The sequence below is a fragment of the Larus michahellis genome, chromosome 2, assembly GCF_964199755.1.
Source record: "Larus michahellis chromosome 2, bLarMic1.1, whole genome shotgun sequence".
Lineage (NCBI taxonomy): Eukaryota > Metazoa > Chordata > Aves > Charadriiformes > Laridae > Larus > Larus michahellis.
This window is the reverse complement of record NC_133897.1, coordinates 77804222-77808531: the sequence shown is the minus strand read 5'-3', so window position 1 is coordinate 77808531 and position 4310 is coordinate 77804222.

Below are 4310 nucleotides of genomic sequence, written 5' to 3'. Positions count from 1 at the left end.
ACATGATAACAAGGGTTGGGAGACCCCAAGAAACTCTGAATTCATATCATTCAATTGTAAATGCATCCAAGCAATTTCCATGTCTTCACTTCTGCTACAGACTTTTAGGTGAATGCAAATCCTCCATTTATTAAATCTAGATATATTATGTATAATATTACCACCGTATTTTTCCCTTACCTAAATCCCCCTATGTACGTATCACTAAAAATGTTAATTATAATTAGAATGGTTTTAGAGCAAGAAGAAATTACTTGACAACGCTGAAAATGGGAATAGTCTGCGTGCTATAAACCTTGGGAACTGCACTTCAGGGTGTGAATATTTCCATAAGAAAGCAATTGCATTGATGAAAGCTGACCAGTAAAATAGCCTGAATAATTTGTGCATGTGTGGGGAAGGGAGTTCAGAGATAGCTGACTCCAACAGGAACGAACATTATTATAGGAAGCAATTAGAAAGTGTTCATATATTTTTTTTAAGAGTTTGATGCTGAGCTACAGGGTATCGCTGCTATAAAGAATGGCTTTGGTATCCAAGGCTGAGCTTTTTAAAAGTATTTGCTATTACAAAAAAAACCCCAAAAAGATAGGTGGACAAGGCCATGTGTAGTGTGATACCCTCTCTCTTCCCTAACTCTCTTAAGATTTGGCAACATTATAATGCCAGTATATTTTGCGACTTGAAAAATAAAAACCAAATGATTTTGTCATCGCTATATTTCTCCCAAAAGACACACGCCTCCTGTTCCTTCACCAGATACCAGCACATCTCAACTCTCTTCTGCTCATGCAGCTAATAGCAAGACCTGGCACATACGATCCCCACACAATGTGCCAAAGAAGTGGGAAGCCGAAGTTGCAGAGAGCAGAAAGACTGGCTTTTATCAATGTGGCTTATATAGGAAGTGGCTTTACATTGCGGAGAAGGGCTTGGGGACAAAATCTGTGTGCTGCTCGTTTCTATTAGAATCACCAAAAGGTAATTAAAATTACATTTTCATGGCTAGGTTTCTGAAGAAACGCACCACTGAGATGGATGGCAGCACTTTGCATCCCTAGAGGGTTCTGCAGACCTGAGCATAGAGGATTTGTCCAGCTACAACAGGTTCACAGAGGAGAGGTCTTGTTTAGACACCTAAGAGCTGGAATTTTATTTCAGCTGCATTTTTCTTAAATGAGGAATGACTGGGTTGTTGTTGTGGGTTTTTTAAAATGCAATAAAGCGGCAATAACTGAATTCTGCGCCGTATTTCATGTCCCCAGAATATCAGGGTACCCGTTTAACTGTTTGCCGCAATGGAAAAAATGTCCACCTCTGAAATATGCAGGATGAAAATCCTGAGCATGCAACATCCAGGCCCCAAGGGCACCCTCAGCCCTGGCTGTCCCTGCCTGTCCCTGGGCTCCCCCCACCTGCCCACAGCCCAGGACCCCATGTCAGCCCCCAGGGCCATCATCCCCTGCCCCAGCAACGCCACAGCGTGGCTGGTCTCCAGCTCCCCACAGCGGGGCCACGTCCCAGCATGTCATCAACCTGTCCCCAAGGAGGTGCCTGATGTCCAGGGCTGCCCCAGTGCCCCCAGTTCCCCGCTCCTGGCAGGGTGGTGGGACAGGCCCCAGCTGCCAACCCCTGCCCTGACGGCCCTACAGGGAGCCCCTGCCACCACTGGCCCTTGCAGCACCTTGACTTTGTTTATATACAACCATATAAATGGGCAGAACCTCCCCACGCAGGCAGACATGCAACCAACCACAGACAAAAATGAAAGCAAATCCCCAAAGCAGAGAGATTTCAGGACAAATCCATTTCTCCAGACCTTTTTCCTTTTTTTTTTTTTATCCCCCCAAGAAGTAGCTGCAAGAAGAAAGGAACATTTTTTTTGCAGTCACCAAGGTGAAATAAGAGGAAGTAGTTAAGATATGGGTTTAGGTATTTGCTTTGTTGAAAAATAAATTTTCTTCTATGAGGGGCTCTGTTGTGACACAAATCCTCTGGCATAAAAATTCCCCAAAAGGGCTGTTTTGAAGGAAAAAATGCATGCAAACCTCCAGCCCAACAGCCATTTGCAAGGCTGTTTTGGAAGAGAGTCAACCCAAAAGAAGACACACATTTGACCCACAGACTGAGTACTCGGGGTTCCACTTCGCCATCTTTTGTTTGCTTCTGAGCACTTCATGGTTCATCTGTGGCAGGTACCCCAGGCCCAGGTCTCCTCTCACTCATGTGTAATGATGAGGACATTACCGGGGAAGCCAACAAAAGTGTCCCAAGCTCTGCAAGAATTGTTGGTGGGACACAGCAGAAGGTACCATGCCTGCTCCACAGTGGCCTTGTGCCCTCTGGCTCTGAGGGTGAACCATACGCCAGTCCAACCCCACAGAGTAATTCAGAGTATTATAAAACGTAAGCTGGAAAACCACCGGCCCAGAATAGAAGAATGACAATAACAGGGAATGACAAGAATGAACAATTCAGCTGTCGCCCTCCTTTTCCCAGCAGAGTGAGAATTGCACATACAGGCTCTCTGCTCCCCCCAAAATTCTCCAAGAAGGCCAGGTCCAACCTCTCATCCCTAACAGATAAGCTTAGGGCTATTTTATCTTTAATGAGTAATAAGGCTACATCTTAGTACACTATTCACAACTCACATACATTTGTAGTTGTGCATACTTTTTTACCTTATACCCGTTAGCCCTTTATCACATCATATTCAATGAGGAATACCTTTACTCTTTAGCAGTGGTTTAACCAACCACGTTTTTAACCATGAGCTTTACAAAAAGGCCTGATTCTGCCTTGATGGCAAAACATTCCCTTCTGACTGCAGATTTTTCATAACTACCTATGTTTATACTGCTACACTACAGGCCTATCCTCTGGATCCAACATCCCTTTCACACCTAAAGTGTTCAGAACTACTGTATTAACCCATGTGCTGTTGTAAGTGACGCTCTCTATAATATTGCCACGACATGCTACCGAACACAATGGAAACTGAAGCACAGTTGGAAAAGTTGAGCATTCTGCTCCATCAAAAGACAACACTTAACGTAATGATATCTGGACAATGAATTTAGACTATCTTCTTGAAGGATGTTACTAGTCTATAATTAGAGATAGTTGAAAAGAAAAAAAAATTCCCTGTGTTCCTTTTCAACCACGTGTTCAAACTAAGATAATTTTTTTTTGATCAACAGTAAGGTATCTGTACATATGAATCGTCCATATGCATAATTCATACTCTGAGCCTCTCCCAGTTGTAGAGACCTGATCCACATGAGAAAGCTGCAGTGATTTAACCAAAGAAGCGTTTTTTAATTGACTCTACGGACAAAGTAATACAGGTGGCCATTTGCATTCCTTTGATTTATCAAATAAACATATTTCAGCTAAGAGAAATAAATCACATGACATCGTCTCTGGAAAACACTTCATCAAATGGCTTTTGAAAAATCCAAGCTAAATGGGTGTAACTTCTGTTTGTAGATTAGTTCCTTTGCATTAGACTTCCCATTCCCTGAAGACTTCACTGTGCATGCAGCTTAGCTGGTTTTCATACGGGGAATGTGGTTATACATTTAAAAAATTAACAGTACTGCTCTATTTATTTTTTAATCCATATATTTTAAAGTGCTTTAAAAAAAGGTAAGTAGTTATCATGTGCTTAAAAATTCCTAGGAAAATTCAAATGAACCAGGGCATGGTATTGCATCAAAAGTCAATGATATTTGGTGCTTTTCAAAATATTACTCAAGGAAAAAGCAAGGATAGAGAGATGAAGTAGAATTACCCAAAGCAACATGATAGGCTGACAGCAGAGCCGGGAACTGAAATGAAATATTCCAATTCCCAATCCAGTGTATGTGTTTACTAGATGCCATTTCTACTCTATCATGGTTAAGTGACAGAAGAGTTAAAACTAATGAGGGTAAAGCAAATAAACAAAAAACCTTCCCAATTCTAATTCAGAAGGCTGCAGAGATAGCCTTTCCATTCCAGAAATGTCACATATAAGAATTTGGTTTATCTTCAAAAAGAATAGCTTTCAGATTTGATTTCACTTATGGTCTTGAAAATGCAGAATTCCTCCACTGAACTGTGTGGTATCAAACCACATAAACCTAGACACAAGATCAACAGTCAGGCAGAGAGGTTTCACATGGGTATGCACCATATCTACAGTATGGGCAATGGGCGGAGCACAGAAAGAATTGCCAAAAGTCAGCATGTTTCCAAAACTACTAGAGAAAGAGAGATTTGGCATGGTTGGGAGAGTGTCCTAAAAGAAAAAAAAAAAAGGAAGCGGC